A 16,191-nucleotide genomic window follows, 5' to 3' on the forward strand; every position below is an offset into this window, starting at 1 on the left:
GTCGTGCCCGGGCCTGTCACATCCAGTGAGTCCTCCCTCCCTGGCTGAGTGGGCAGGGAACCCGTTTCTCCAGTCCTGCCCCCCGAGTCCGCCCCACACAGTCACTAGACAACACGGAGAGAGCAGTGCGTGGCTCCCAGGACAGGGCAGCATATAACCACGTGCGTCCCTGCCCGCAGCGGCTGCTCCTGTGCAGGAGACACAACAAGTAAGTGAATGCACATTACACACGACTGTTGAAGAGAATCTGTGTCAGAAAGGAGGGTGGGCCTGGGGACCCCCAAATTGTAGCTGACAAAGAAGGAATTACATAAAAGAGCCGAGCTAACCTCGAATGAAACCGTGCTGCTGAGCCCTCATCCAAGCGTGTCCCTTGTCTGTGGGCCTGGCTTCACCCCGGGCAGGCTCTTGGTGTTTCCACGAGAAAGCCCATTCCGGACACCTCGTGTCTGTCCCTCCTTACACCTCAATGAGCAAGACTGGCTGTCTCACCTGCGTACTGACTGCTGACCCGGCACGCTCCATTCCCACTCAGAGGCTGCACACCTGCCCTCGCCTCCTGGTCTTCAGGTGGGATCATGGGTGGCGTGACAGGGACTTTCCTCAGTGACCCCGTCTCAGGTCCAGTGAGTGCTGCGTCCTTTGCATCAGTCAGCACCTGGGTTTGGAGCTGCAGAAACAGACTCTGGATGATCTACGCAGGAAGTAAGTTTAGTACGAAGGGTATTGGTTAGCTCACAGGTGCAGAAAACACATGGGGAGGTCAGAAGGCCAGAGCGTGATGCAGCTGTGCTGGGAACAGGCTGCGGGGGCGACGGCGGCATCTTTGAAGGCAGGGCCCACGCTGCCCTGTCGCTCTGGCTGCAGCACTCCTGGAAACAGCGTTTCTCCAACACCCTTACTTCTGACTCCACGGCAAGTGTGGGGTCCCCAAGACGCCCTCAGTTTCAATGATTCGCTAGGACTCACAGGACTCAGAAAAGCTGTTATGCTCGTGGTTACAGTTATTACAGCGAAGGGGACAGATTAAAATCCACAGAGGGAAGAGAGTCCAGGAGGAACCAGGCGGGGGCGCGGCCTCCTCTCCTGGGGGAGACAGTGGACGGCGATAAATTCTCTCAACAACGATGTGTGACCAACGTGTGAAAAGTGTTGCCAACCAGGGAGGCTCACGGAGCCATGGGGTCCAGGGTTCTTACTGGGTTTGGTCACCTAGACATGGCTGACTGCCCAGGTGGCTGACGTCTCCAGAGGTGAGGCTGATGCTGTGTGGCCAAAGACCTGACCATAAATCACATTGCAGCACGGGCTATCTGGTGTGGCCTGAGGCCTCAGGTAAACAGAGACCCTCTCATCAGGCAGGACCTCCCTGGGGCTCAGAGGTCACTCCTGGGAGCTGGCAAGGACCAGGTCTGAAGACGTTGGGAAGGTGCAGGTGTGGACAACCCAGGCCTGAGTTAGCCCCTCTCAGCTTCCTCTCTGCTGCAGAGCCTGGTGTGAGTGTGTCTGCTGGCCAGAGCTCGGTCCCGTGCAGCGGGCCTGAGAGAGGCAGTGTCTGGACCTGTCACTGTGAACAGTGGGAAACAGGCTCTGCTCCTCACCCAACTGCATTCCTAACGTGGGGAATTCCCCAGACGCAGGATGGTGCCTCAAAGCCACACAGCACCCACTTACCATTCACGAGATGTCCATCCCTCTGCTAAATAATCGAGACAGAATCCTGGAGGTGAAGGGCTGAGGTCCCTGTCTGCAGTGTGTGGGGTCTGCCTTGCTTGTTCTGATCCCAGGAGGGCTTGGCGAATGTCCGGGCTCCGGGGACCCCCCAGTTCTTCCTGTTTCTCCACCGTCCAGGTGGGTAGCACAACCTCTCACTCGTTCCCCGGACTCCTCCAGGCCGGGAGAGCCCGCCTCACTGGGAGCTGGCCTGGAGCCTTCGCCTGCTGCTCTTGGCATCTTGGCGTCTCCCTGGTGGAGTGGGCAGGAGTCCCCATCACTCAGTCAGTGTCACGGCCGCGGGCCTGAGTGGGCCAGAAGCAGCCGTCCTGGTGTGTCCGCCCCTGGTATTTCCCTCCTTCCCTGAGGCGTCAGCTCCCCACACTCGTCCACCTACTGGAGCCGCCCCGGTGGCCATTTCAGCGGCCACAGAGGCCGTCCTACCAGCCAAGCCCCGGTTCCCTGAGGTCCTCCCGGCACTGGGTCCTCGTCCTCAGGCAGATGCTGCGTCCTTCTGCACCCCAGTGTCCAGCTCCCGTCTCCCATCACTCTCCTGATAGCCCTGCCCGCCCCCTACTGCACCAATTACAGCCCTCTGGCCGCGGGGACCTGCGGTTGATCGACTCCCCACCTGCTAACTGTTCCCCTCCCGTCCCTATGTTCTCCTCATCAGGTTAATCTCAGCTCATAATTTAGGGTGCTCCTGTGTGTGTCCCAACTCCCCTCAGCAGGCTTCGCTGAAAATCTGTAATTCTGGTGAAATCCAGCCCTCAGCCTGCTGTCTGCGTCACTGGGCTGAAGCAGGCTGAGGGAAAATAGGAACAAAGTGCTGGCCAGTCTCACTTAAGCTCATGCCCACGGACCCCACGGGAGCTCTCCCAGAAGCCCGTCTGTCCTGCCGCACACCCCGACCGTTCTCTGCCGCTCCTGGACGATCCTGCGCGGCTCTGCTCCCTTCCCCAACATCAGAAGCCCCCACCCCACCATCGCCACTCACCTCAGACCCTGCCTCCTGTGTCACCAGGGCAGCAGCAGGCGGAAGACGATTGTCGCAGCCCTGCACCTGCCGCTTCCTGGTCTGCGCCGAGGGACAGCGCCAGCTCCTGTGAGGCCGCTGCTGCTCGGGCGGTCTCCTCCCCTGGCACTGGCCATGGGCTCACGCCAGCAGCGCCCCCTTTCCCGCACTGTCCGCTCGTCTCTTCCCAGGGATCCTCCACTCACACAAACAACTTCCCGCGACCCTGCTCCCCTCTGGCCATTGTTCAGTTTGCTTTTCTCTCCGCCTAGATGTCCTTAACCTGCTGGCTGTCCACAGCCGACCCCACCCTCCCCGCGTCCTCTCTGAGCTCATCCCTTTCCCCCATTCACTTGGCCACACTGGCCTCCTGCCTGTTGCTCAGCGGAGCCACGCTCCCACCTGGGGCCTGGATGCCCTTCAGTCCAGGGGGACGCTCAGCTCTCTCCCTGGGCTCCTTCGATCAAAGCGCCCAAGGCTGGCCTCGCGGGAGTGTCCTCTCAGCACGCCCAGCCCCCTCCCTACAGGGGACACAGTGCAGGTTAATCTCTGGGGTCACTGTCTTGAAATTTTTAATGAATTTGTCTTTGAGTTTGTTTTGTGAGTGGAGTCTGATGGGACGGAGGAGCGTGCAACAGAGGCACGTCCCTCCCTGGAGTTCCAGACCCCTGTCGGCCTCCCCCCACATGGGGGCCTGGCGTGGGCAGAGGGGTCAGGGGCAGGGCTGGGAACGCACCCCTGCAGTGTATCATGGGCGAGGGTGGCCGTCCCCGATCCAGAATCGCGTATGTCTCAGTGAGGAAGTTAAGTTCCGTGGGGGTCACCCGTCTGCTGTGGGTTGGGGTATGGGCCTGTGGGAAGGGGAGACGCCTGGTCAACTCCCCAGACATGTTCGGCCGTCAGACCATCAGGAGGGGGACCTGGTGATGGTCAGGAAACCACGACAGAGGCTCTGACCCACGTCTCCACTCCCTCTGCCTCCTGACCGCCCAGTGCTGCCCTGATGGCCCTGCATGGCCCGTGAGCACCTCCTCCCGGGAACTGTGACCGACGCTCTCTGACCAGCGGGCCTGGCTGCACTCTCTGTCACAGCACCCTGGACGGCCTCCCGGCTTTGGGGTCTTTCCCTCTTCCAACTCCCTGGTCTAGTCCGTGTTTGCTTCTGGCCGATGTCAGGTACCTTCTGGGACGAGCCACTCAACAAAAATCCCGTAGTGTTGCTGATGCTGCATGTGAATCACACACTCTGTGTGTGCAGGTAGAACTGCGTAGTGCATGAAGGTGAATATACAGTCACAGAATATAAAAGGAATGGCAAGAAATTCATGCTAATAGTTTAAATTTTTTATTTAGTTAGAATGACGTTAAATGTCAATGAAAATGCAATGCAAATGAAAAACACTATGATGAGTAGCGAGAGAGAGACTTTGGAAGAAAGAACAGCTTCACTTTTAGTGCCTTTAATGGCACTTTCCCCCATGTTTTGAACAAGGGGCCCCACCCACCACCCAGCCGCCCACAGACCCGAGCTTTGCTGTTGGTTGGTTTGTTATCCAACCGCAAGTCCGCAATCACCAGAGGGTAAGTTCCCTGAGGGCGGGACCCGCGTCCTGGCCCCAGGCTGGGGTCCGTGTACCAGATGCTAATGTTGATGGGGCGGCTCGGGGAGGGATGGTGGTGGCAGGTGTTGGTTTCCGTGTGGTGATGGCGGTGCTGCTGCATGGGGTGGTGGTGATGGTGCCGGCGTGGGTGACGGTGGTGGCGAGGTGCGGCGATGTCTGCTTGGTTTTTAGGAAAAGGACTCACGTGAAAATCCCTCACCCCTGGCTCTCGATTGTCTATGCTCACGGCTGTCTTTGGAACGAGGGTTCTGCCCGTGTCATTCAGACTACCAGCAGGAGACAGAGTTCAAATGAAGAAACCTTATAAACAGATGATTTACAGATGTGTGGGCAGGGTTGACGGATGCTGAGACACCCAGAGAGTGGCAAGAGCAGGAAGGGACGGGGCCTGAGTCCAGTGGGAACTGGGCACCACGGCTGGCCAGCCTGCACAGACGCCAGAGGACAGGGAGCCTGGGAGACGCAGCCGTAAAGGCGTTTCCCGCACAGCAAGGTGGCCAAAGACCAAGAACGGATTGGACAGTCGGGTGGGTCCCATGTTGACCGGCCACAGCCCTCCCCACCCCAGGAAGGACCATCCCAGGATCCCCATGGAGCCTAGAGCTCTGGAGGGAGAATCTGGGATGCATTTACTGGATTTACTCAGAAAGCAATGGTGAACTCCAGCCCTACGATGGGTCCACCTGCCTCTGGGAGGATCAGGGTCATTGCCTGGAAAGAGGGCGATGGAGGGGCCCCAGGATCTCCAGTCCTCCAGAAGTCCCGTCTGACGCCTACCATTCGAGGACCAGTTGCCCTCAGACTCAGGGAGCCGCCGCCTGGCCTGGGGCCCACGACCACCGACCACCACCGCCGAGCTGGGTAATCACGAGCGATCAGGAGGCAGCACTCAGATGGCAACAGCTCACCTTTGTTGTTTTCTGTGACCCGAGCCCTCTGGTTTTGTTTTGCATCAGCAGCATCTCTGACTCTGCCCACCAGCCTAGCGGGACGCTGATCCCCTGGCTCCCACCGGCCCCTCCGCAGGCCGCGGCTGCAGCTCTGGGCATGCAAAACTGGGGAATCACTGTTACTGATCACCGCAAAGCCATCCCTGCCGTATCAGCATCAGGACATCAAATTCCTCCAAAGGGGAGCTGGTGATGGGGAAGGTCTGGGAGGGACATGGCTGCTGTCACCTCCACCCCAGGGCTGGCGCGGACACCGGGCCCTGAGGAGGCAGGCTGGGCTGGCAGGGATGCAGGGTCACCGGCGGGCAGGAAGACCTTTGGAGTTGTTCTCACACACACACATGTGCACGCACGCACACACACGTGTGCGCACACACACATGCTCATGCTCATTTCTCTGTAGGGTTTTCTTTCCCTCCCTTTTCTGCACTTTGCTCCTCCTCCAGCCTGAGCTTCTGCCGAGAGACAGAAGCCCGGGAGGTGAGGGAGACCTCTGCAGGGGACCCACGAGTTCCCAGCAGGCCTTGTGGCTGGCCTCTGGTGGTCGCAGTGCAGGTGGGGTCACGTCCCCACCCCAACCCGCACAACCACTGGAGAAGCGGCTGCCCTGGGTTGGCAGTGTTGAGCCTGGGACTTCTGGGAGCAAGCAGGAGAGGAGAGCCTGTGCCCGGCCACTCCCAGAGGCCACCCTTCCCATGGCAACACAGGACAGCCTCCAACCCTGGAAGACCCGCCCCAGGCAGGCGCATCCTCTTCTGGCTCCCCAGTCAGATAATGCTTCCCCTCCCTGCACACGCCACAAGCACACGTGCGTATACGGAGGGAGGGCGCACACAGATCTGCACGTGTACATCAAACATGGAAACACCGCCAAGGTAGACATGAGCACGCACGCACACACAACACTCACACACTCACACATACACACACACATGCACAAGTGCGCACATACGCATGTGTGTACACACAGCACATGCAAACACCCTTGCACACATGTACACACACACACACTGACGCCCACCCAGGCACAGCTGCAGACCCAGACACATTCCCAGACACAGAGGCACACACGTGTTTCCAGACATGCATTAAACACGTGGGTGCCTGGATTCACATTTGGACTTATACACTTGACTCCAGTCCACATGCACGAACAGGAGCGGATGCACGTGCCACAGGGGACTCTGTGTGTCCATAAGCAGACGCACACACGTGTGAACTCACAGGCACATATGTATGCCCATGTGCACAAGCAGGCACGCGTGCACCTCCTTGCACACACTGTTCACACGGGCCCACGTGCTGTGTCCCCTTGTGTGTACATGTAGCACTCCTGTGTATGCACAGACCAGCCCGGGCATTCAGGTCTGCGCACATGTGAGGGCCTGGCCCCTGCTCCTGTGGGGCCTCTGTCTCGGCACAGAGTGAACAACCCGGCTCTGTTCTGGGGACGTGGGGGTGGGGGTGAGGCTGGGCTCTGTGGTTAATGCCTTTGGCAAAACTCCCTGCGGCGGGGGAGGAAGTAAGGCTGGGAGGCCGTGCTCTGGAAGAAAAGGCCCTGACACAGCTGCAGCCCAGCCCCGCTCTGGGCCCCACTTGGCAACGTCTCCCCGGTGGGCGGGGAGGTGGCCCCTGAGCTGCTGGTTCTGGAAACGCAGGTGGCGACTGAGGGGCTGCAAATGCCAAGGCTCCCAGTCAACCCAGGAAGCAGAGGCCGGGGGCCACCAGCAGTGACGGGGCCTCTGGGGCAGCCTCCACTAGAGTGGCCAAGCTTCCTGGCCAGGGACACGGCTCAAGGGAGGGGCTGAGGCTCCAGCTCATGGTGGCGGGGGCTGTGGCAAGGTTTGGAAGTGCATGTGGGACTAAAAAATGCTGGGTTGGCCATTTTTGGTACAATCTGCCTACAATCTGGGACTCGAGGCGAGCTCCAAACCCAGGCCTCCCGGACCCAGAGTCCATGCTTGCAAACACGAATTGAGCACCGAGTGTGTGCTGGGCCCCGACGGGCGGCAGAGGCTTGACTTTCACTTCGTCGTCATCCTACAGCTGCCTCGCCGGGGCGACGTCTCCTTTAGACGCGTGAAGAAACCCAGTGCAGCCCGTTGGAAGGCAGCCCTCTGTCCGCTGTGTGGTCAGTGCAGACGTGGATACACTCCCTCCTGGACTCGGACACTGATGCCACACTCCTCTCAGGCCACGTTTCGTTGGGCCAGAAAGATATTTCTAAAAATGAGATCTTCACCCCAGATCCAGGCTTCCAGCTTCTCTGGAAATCCAGAAGAGGCGGCCAGGCTGGTCCACAGCCTGCAGGGAACAGCAGCTGGAGCTGCGTGGGCGCCGCTGCCTCCTCCCCTAGGGCCCTGTGCTGACCCGCCACAGTCCCCACCCCTCCCTATCGCATCGCAGCTGGCTCTTCACCTGCCTTGCAACCCCTTTCTAGACGTGCCTCTTCGCCACCTCACGTGGCCTCAGCTCTGGTGGCCTGCTTGGGAGGATACCACGGCTGGAGAACTACAGGTGACGTGGCAGAGGCGTGGCTGTCCTCAGGCTGTGCACCCTGGGCATGGCTGTGAACTTCAGGTGTGGGGGGCAGAATAGCAATGGGAGCAGCCCTTCAATGGCCCCTACGAGGGGCCGGGCATCGTCCCAGGGTCTTCATGCGTTATCTCATGTCGTCCTCACAGCAGCTCTGAGGAGGTGTGCTGTCATCTCTGTCTTACAAATGTGGAAATCGAGGCACCGAGAGGTTAGGTCACTTGTTCAGTCACACAGGGAGACAGTGGCGGAGCCCACAGTGTGGACAGTGGGGTTGCGATGAGGAGAGTGGCAGGTGTGCTCAGGCATGTGTGCAGGTGTGCTCAGGTGTGCACTCTGGTGTGTGCAGGCATGCTGGGTGCCAGGCCCAGGAATACAGGTCCTTCAGCATGTCTTGCCCCAGGTCTAGTGTGGGAGGTCTGCTAACGACTCACACCCACCTGCCCAGGAGGGGAGGGGACCTGCGTCGCACAGTCTGTTCTGGCCCAGCTAGGGCTCAGGGGCTGGATGTTCCCACACTGCCACCTGGTGGTCACTGCCCCGAGCACAGGGAAATTCTGGCACCTGGTCCAGACTCACCCAGGGTCTCCAGCACACCTGCGGCTCCTCCAGGCCGGGATGCAGACTGGCCGTGGTCCCGCCCCAAGCCCTGCTCTTGGGGGCGTCTCACGAGGCACAAGGCTTAGCCTGACCCAGACGCCCCATCCCCATCCTCCCTCACCTTCCGCTTCATCCTATCCTGGGCATTGTCATCCGGGAGCTGTCGGGAAGAATTCAGAGACTGAAGAACGGCAGGAGTCTCTGGACCACGGCCCACAGGTGCCCAGACCTTCTGCTGAAAACACAGAGACAGTCCCACTGACGCGGATGCCTCTGAGCAGCTGCCATGCCTGCGGCTTCCTCGCAAATCCACCAGAGCCCCAGTGAGGGCCCCGCCCCTCCAAGCAGCTCATCCCCACCGTGGGCGCTGGGCCGACTCTCCACCCTGGGTGCAGGGGTCACCCGGCTGGCTTGCCTGCAGGACAGAGAGCAGGGCTGGGCGGGGTGTAGGCCGGCCAAGCGGAGGGGGTACTGGGCTTGTGTCCACGAACTGGCGCTCACAGCCTTGGCCGTTTTGGCTGCGTGCGACGCGTCCCTGGCCTCTAAGGCACTGCCCGCCCTCGGCTCCATCCCCAGGGCCTGACCTGGCGCTGGGACCACGCCCACTTCTAGCCAAGGGACCCGGGCAGTTTCCCTGCCCCTCAGCCTCCTGCTGTCCTGACCCCACGTGTCCTCCCATCCACACATGCATGCATTCATTCATTCACGCACTCATTCATTCACTCCCTCTCTGGGATACAGGGAGGATGTGACAGGAAGCCCAGGAACCTCTGGGACTTCCATTCTGGGGAGGGAGTCGGGCACTGGGCAAGGAGACTCACTACAAGTTAACTTCAGGAGGTAACAACACCCTGAGATGCGCTATGGAGTGACGGGACAGATGGGGTCCAGGGAGGCACCCTGAGGAGGTGACAAGTGAGCTGAGACCTGAGGAGGAAGACCAAGGCTTGTGAAATGGGGAGGCGGGAAGGCACCGGCGACTGCAAAGGCCCTGAGGCAGCAGAGAACAGAAGGCCCTGTGGTTAGGGAGCGGGGTGGTGGCCCTGGTTGTTCTGAGAGGTTCCTTCCTGGGGATGGTCCTCAGAGAGGAGGGCTCACGTGGAGGATCGTTGATGATTTTCTGCCTCCAGAGGCCTGCGTTACACTTCCTCCCGGGAGGACAGAGATCAGTTCCCTCGGAATCCCGCCTTCCCGGGAGGTCCTGTGTGTCCCCTGCGCTGGCAGGAGCCACGTCAGAGACCATCGTTCAGGGAATATTTTGAACCGAAAGTTACAAGAGGGAGCCGAAACCAGCAGAGCTGAATTCCTGCCGTCGGTCTGCGTTTTTTCCCACATAAATTCTTCCTCGCGTTCATACACTCCCCGCACAGCCCCTAATCCCTTCTGGGCCCCAGGCGGAGCGGCCAGACGTGTGCGGGGGATCCAGCGGGTAATCCAGTCCGGGTAATCCAATCGCCGCGCCGTTGCCCTGGGCAACCGCTGGAGGTGGGGGGGACGTTGTCTGCGACCTGAAAAGCTGATCATGGACCTCTGCCGCCTTCCGTCTTAACTTGGATTAAGCGGGAGGGTTGGCTCGTGCAGGGACTTGGGCGGTGCCTCTGAGGCCTTGCGGCTCCCCTTTCCCACAGCGACTAACTCGTTTAGTGACAGGAAACCTGACCATAGGGGCAGAGGCCGCTTGTAGTCAAGGGTGGGGGATCAGAGCGGGGTCGGGGTGGGTGTCTGCTCTCAGGGCCTCTGGGTCTTGGGGTTTCCCACACGTTCTCCTTACCTCTCTCTTCTGCTGGGAGGAGGGTCCCAGGGCATGGGAGGGACCCCCATCCAATGTGGGGCCTGGCCTGTCTCATTTCAGGTCAAGACACCCCATCTTCAGGCTGAAAAATGAGACACCTCTTGGTCTCACAGCCTAAAGATCCTATTTTTAGCACCTTCAAAAAGTAGCAGACCCAGCTGCTTCTCACCTCCTCCACTCTGCTCCACACTGCTGCCATCTCAGGCCTGGACTGGTGCAGTAGGCAGCAACTGCTCTCCCAGCTCTAGTCCTGCCCTCTGTGGGGGCAACCTCCAGATGCTCCATTATCCCCACCTGCTGGTGGTCACACCCTCACGTGAACCCCACCCCTAGAGTGTGGGCGAGGCCTGTGACTTGCCTCTGACGGATAGAAAATGGCAAAAGTGAGGGCATGTCATTCTTAGGTTATAAAGACTCCAGCTTCCATCTCACTCCCCCTTTCTTGCTCTTGCTTCCTCGGTCTCATGAGGCCTGCTGCCACGTTGAGGGTGCCCTGTGGAGAGGCCACATAACAAGGGACTGAGGACGGCCTCCAGCTGAAGGCCAGCGGGGAGCTGAGGCCCTCAAAGCATTGATTTCTACCCGGAGCCCACTTGTGGGCTTGGAAGCACATCCTTCCCCGGCGGAGCCTTCGGGTGAGACCTCAGCCCTGGCAGACACCTGACGGCAGCCTGTGCCAGACCCCGAGCCGGAGGGCTCAGCTAAGCCATGTCAGACTCATGAACTTGAGTTGTTTTAAGCTGTGAAGTTTGGGGGTCATTTGTTACGCAGTGAAGGATAACTACTACACACACCTACCCCCTACTCTCTTCCAGCTGCAGAGTGATTGTCGCACCCCTTCTCTGCTCACAGCCACCTAGTGTCTCCCCGTCCCACTCCACACAAACGCCAGAGCAGAACCCAACCAGCCCCGACTAACAGAAAACGACACCTAGAAACGGTACTGACCAGGAGATGGACACCCTGACTACGTGGCTTCAGTAGTGGAGCCGGGCGGAAAGCTCCGGGTCACACAGTGTGAGAGACTTGGTAGGGCCAGACTGGAGTGACTCGGAAATCAGATCATGAACCTAACGAAACTGCGGCTCTTGGGAAAGAGGCTAAAAAATAGGATGTGAGCGGGATGTGGGAATAGCTGTCGGCTGCATTTGGCAAGATTGTAAGAAAGAATCAAACTCAGACGAGAATCGCCCAGCCTGGAGCAGGAATGAAAGCGAAAAGAGAGATTCCAGAATATTCTGCTCCCACAGGGCTGGAAAAGAGGACTGAATTTTCAGACCCCAAATTAAGCTTGATTAAAATGCAGACTTGACAAGGGTCAGATTAGAGGCACAGAGTCAAAATCCCCCCTGGTTACAGGCCTCTCAGGTGCAGATCAAAGCAGGTGTGGGATTCCCACTTGGACGTGGTGGGGTGGGGAGATGTGGCCAGTGGTGGACAGGGTGTTGGTGCAGGAGTCATGGGTGTGGCTGTCAGCACCAGAGCGACCAGAGTCGGAAGCGAGCAGCCTGCTGAGTTCTGAGACAGTTGTGATGACAAGACAGGTGGCTCAGACGGAGAGATAATGTGTAGGTTGACCCCTAACTGCCTGCGACCAGAGAACGGCTGAGAAAACTCCCGTCCCAAGGAGGCATTTTCCCCAATTCCCATTTTGTATTGTCCAAGAGGACAACAGGAAAGTCAGAAAGTTCTCCGAAGGCAGAGCCAGGGGCCTTGGAGGACAACGCACACTGGGCTGCGCCGGGCAGGATCCGAATCTGGGCATCGGGAAGAAACACGCACCATTGCGGGGTGGGGTGGGGCTCAGGATGTCACCCAGAGGATCCCGTCTTCTACAGGCCAGCAGCTGCTGCATCTCCCCTCTTCCCGCATCTACTGAGGTTGTCCTGTCTCTGTTCCGCTGCCCATTGGACACGGAGCCTGTGGGAGGAAACGATTTATCTTCTTAGTTGGTGGGTCTTCAGAGGCAGAGGTGCCCCATGTGGACCTGGTACAGACCCCCTGGGTGTCACTCAGAGGTCCTGGCTTTATGGGGCTGGAATTTGGGGTCCTCTTGCTTGCGGAGACAAGAGGGAGAGCGAGCAGAATTAACGGGTCTGGAGGGCAGACCACAGAGGTCGTTGGAGCTGCTCACAGATCGCTCGCCTCCCTTCCAGACCTGTGGGAGGCCTATGCTTCCTGCTCCTTGAAATCAGGCTGCCTGTGACCTGCTTTGGCAAAGAAACTTGAGCCTATAAAGGTGAGTTGACGGCGTTTCCTCTTTCTAGTTTTGGTGGAAGCGTGTGTCAGCCTGGGTTCCCGGCCCCCAAGGGATTACAAAGAGCAAAATCCCCGCTGACCTGCAATGGACACAGCGTGAGTGAGAGGCGCGCCCTTGATGTGTTCAACCACTGGTGTGGGGTTGCTTGTTACACAGTGTGGCCTGTTCCAGCCTGACCGACACACTCCCCCAGACAGCATAGGGGTCTGTCCCTCCACTCCTAGCTCCAGGGGTGGGCACAGGGCTGAGGCTCTGTGGGCTCACCGCTAGGTCCCTCGGACGATGAAAGAAGGACTGAAAGAAGGACGATGGGCGCCGTGTGATGTGTTAGGCGAGGCTGGGGGGAAGCACAGCCCCGCCCGGGCCTGCGGGGCTTGGGGACCAGGGACTCGGCCCTAGCTGGGGCAGGGCTGCATCCCCTCCTGGGCACGTCCTGGCCCCAGGCTGATGAACGAAGAGAATTGAGTCCTCCACCCCCCACTCCACAGCCCAGCCACTGCCCAAGACTGACCGCTGGAGCCCTCGTCAGTAGCCCCCAGAGATGCCAAGTGACCACACAGGGGAAAAATTGCGTGGAGCCTGGAGAGGGCTCGTCCTTTCAGATGCTCTGATGAAATTACACCCACCGTGCACCTTGTTTATAACATTAATAGTAATGATGCCGCCTTCTGTTTACCTCCCAGGGAAGGAGCCTGCTCCCGGGATGGTTCATTGGTCTGTTAACACACAATTTCCATACATCTCTAAAGATTACCATTTTAACAGCTTTGGGTATAGATACCAGGAGGCAGTTACATTTAACAGTGCATAAATCTAATTCCGCCTGCACTCAATTTTCTCAGGCTGCAGAATCAATCTGAGTCTGTCAGGATTTTATTCCAAAGTCCATTAACTGCCAGCTCTTTCCCTCCATTTCCCTGTCTCGCTGTCAACAGTTCCCCCTTTTCAGGAACTCAATCCTGCAGAAAAAGATGCCGCTGATACAAAGTAACAGCCTTTATCTCTTTACAACAAAATCTAATTAGGCGTGAAATAGGCAATTAGTCTTGGACACCGCCTGCCTGAGACCATCGTCACCTCTCCAGGGCGGCTGTTGATAAGGTGCTTTGATCATCCCTACCAGCGGCTGCCCCAGCTGGGGACAGTCTTTCCAGTCCTTTCTGGGGGGTCAGAAGTGTCTGAGGCCTGTGAGTTGCCTCAGATCGTTCCATGTGGATTTTTCTCCTTGGAAGAAGGAAGCTTCTGCTGTAGTGATAAGAACTTAGAGGCACAGCCATGTTCTGAGCGTTATGCACACATCGCTCATTTCATGCACACATGTGCCTGCCATGTGGGCCTGTTATTATCCCCATTTTACAGATGGGAAACAGGTACAGAGTGGGTAAGTTACTCACCCAGGGTCACACGGCTCACCAGTGGTGGAGCCATGCAGTGCTCAACCAGAGGCAATTTGGACTCTTGTTAGCAACTCTTTGTCAAAACCCCTACCCCGTCCTGGGGGCACAATGCTGTCCTGTCTGGTCCCAAGTGCAGTGGACGGCCATTGCATTTCCCTGGCCGCATCTGTCCAGTCTTCTGCTAACAGCCCCAGTGTCTCCATCTAGGACCACCTCTGCCCTCTGGACCTACACGTCCTTGGGGGCCACATGCCCTCTGCCCAGCTCTGCTGACTGGCTCCTGCTGCAGACCTGGCGGCACCGCTCCTATCTCTGAGGCTGTGATTGCTGCTGGACGAAAGCCCACAGTCTGGCACCAATTATAGTCAGGCCCTGGGGCTCTGCGTGGGGCTGACGGGAGAGGCCACCTGGGCAGCAGACAGGTGGGATATGGGTGGCGGGAGCTGCTGGGGGTCAGCTGGGGGAGATCCTGGCTGAGAATGGAGCCAACCCTGGGACAAACAGGGCTGAGGAGGAGAGAGAAGGGGGGAGGGAGAGGGGAAGGAGGGGGAACAGGAGAGGGAGAGGAAGCAGAGAGACAGACGAGAGAGAGAGAGAGAGAGAGAGAGAGAGAGAGAGAGAGAGAGAGAGAGAGAGAGGATTATGCCCTGATGATATTACTGGAGCCCCTTCCTTTCCTCCCTTCCACTGGCCAAATGAGGCTTGGTCAGCCTGGGGTCACCACTGCTCATCTTGGCCCAGGAGAACCCTGGGGAAAAGGGAATTTTGTGAGCTTTGGAGCAATTTAATTGCTTTATCATGTGGCAATCACTTAGCTCCCCGTGGCTGGGCTTCCTCAGATGTGAAAGAGGGCTGACGATAGTGGTGGTGGTGGTGATGGTGATGATGGTGGTGATGATGAAGATGGTGATGAAGATGATGATGATGGTGATGGTGGTGGTGATGATGGTGATGGTGATGATGGTGATGGTGATGATGGTGGTGATGATGATGGTCATGGTGAAGGTGATGATGGTGGTGATGACGGTGAAGGTGATGGTGATGATGAAGATGGTGAGATAATATCTAATGGCAGTCCTTGGATCAGTCAGGGAGCTGGCAGGAAACACGGTACCCTCAGATGGGGTAACAAATGTGTGGGATGGATTACAGGGCAGCGACAGGGATGGGCAGCATCTCAGGGCTCACTATAGTGGTGAGCTGTTATCACCCCTATGCTTGAAGGGGTAAGGGGGAATCATTTACCACAACCTGGATACAGCTTCAGGAGAGGGCCCCTCACAGGAGCAGTCACCTTCATGGGGGAATGTGGACATGCTCTCACCTGGCAAAGAATAAGCCATGGAATCAACAGCACAACCCCACTCTTCTCTTGCCTTTCAGTCTCCCGTCATGCCTCCCTTTGGCCAAATCCAACCAACCCAGAAGGCAAGGGATCCCTTTGCTGTGTAGCACAGAGGTCAGCTTCTTGGGGTGCAGAGCAGAGTGGAGAGAGGAGGAGCAGAGACGGAGCGGGTGTGTGGAGAAGCAGCCTTTACACAGCCCCTGTGGAAAAGACTTGTCCACTGAGTACACATTTTCCTCTTTTTCCTTATGAACAGATCCCAGATTCTTTTCAGGTCTGCAATGTACCTGGCTGAAAGACCACATTTCCCAGCTTTCCTCAGAGATGGCGGTGGCCCACGTAGAAGTCCTTGAGCCATTGAGTGTGACTTCCAAAGACGTTCTTTAAAGGTAGCTGACTCAACTAGGAGAGATGTCCTCTTGTCCTTCCCTCTTCCTCTTTCTTCCTGCCTGGAATACAGACATGATGGCTAGAGCTCTGGCAGCCATCTTGGATCACAGGCAAACTTGAGGATGGAAGCCACATGCTAAGGTTGAGGGAACAGAAAGAGCAGGAACCCGGGACACAAGACGTCTCGAGCTGCTGTGCGGACCTCAGATGGCCTACCTCCAGACCTCTTTCACTTAGGCGAAAGATAAACCCTCACTTGTTTAAGCCACTTGTTTGGATTTTCTGTGATAAACATCTCGAGTTAATCCTGATACACGCTTCCTCTTTTTTCTGTCCCTTAGAGCGAATCTCTGTCTTTTTTAATCGACTGTGGGTGAGGTTGTGGAGAGGAGGTTCCAATCATCTATTAACACATATCCAGCCACTCCAGAACTGAGTGGCTCAAAAGAATGACCACGTTTATTGTGTTCATGATTCTGCCCCTTGGCCAGGGCTCTGCCCCATGTGGCCTCAGCTGGATGGGACTCAGTGGCTGGGGCTGCGGCCATCCAAGGGCTCCCTTGTATGTCTGG

At 57.9% G+C, this 16,191-nt stretch overlaps 1 long non-coding RNA gene across 2 annotated transcripts; it reads left to right on the forward strand.

Moving 5' to 3' along the window:
- Positions 1–10,702: 10,702 nt before the first annotated feature.
- LOC131398633 (uncharacterized) lies at positions 10,703–15,930 on the forward strand. Of its 2 annotated transcripts, none has more exons than XR_009216948.1 (3): positions 10,703–12,466; positions 15,268–15,343; positions 15,486–15,930. It is a non-coding gene; the product is annotated as an uncharacterized LOC131398633 (long non-coding RNA). The 2 variants fall into 2 exon arrangements; XR_009216947.1 differs by lacking the exon at positions 10,703–12,466 and adding an exon at positions 13,384–13,588.
- Positions 15,931–16,191: the final 261 nt, after the last annotated feature.

Source organism: Diceros bicornis, chromosome 35 (genome assembly GCF_020826845.1).
Source record: "Diceros bicornis minor isolate mBicDic1 chromosome 35, mDicBic1.mat.cur, whole genome shotgun sequence".
NCBI classification, from domain to species: Eukaryota; Metazoa; Chordata; class Mammalia; order Perissodactyla; family Rhinocerotidae; genus Diceros; species Diceros bicornis.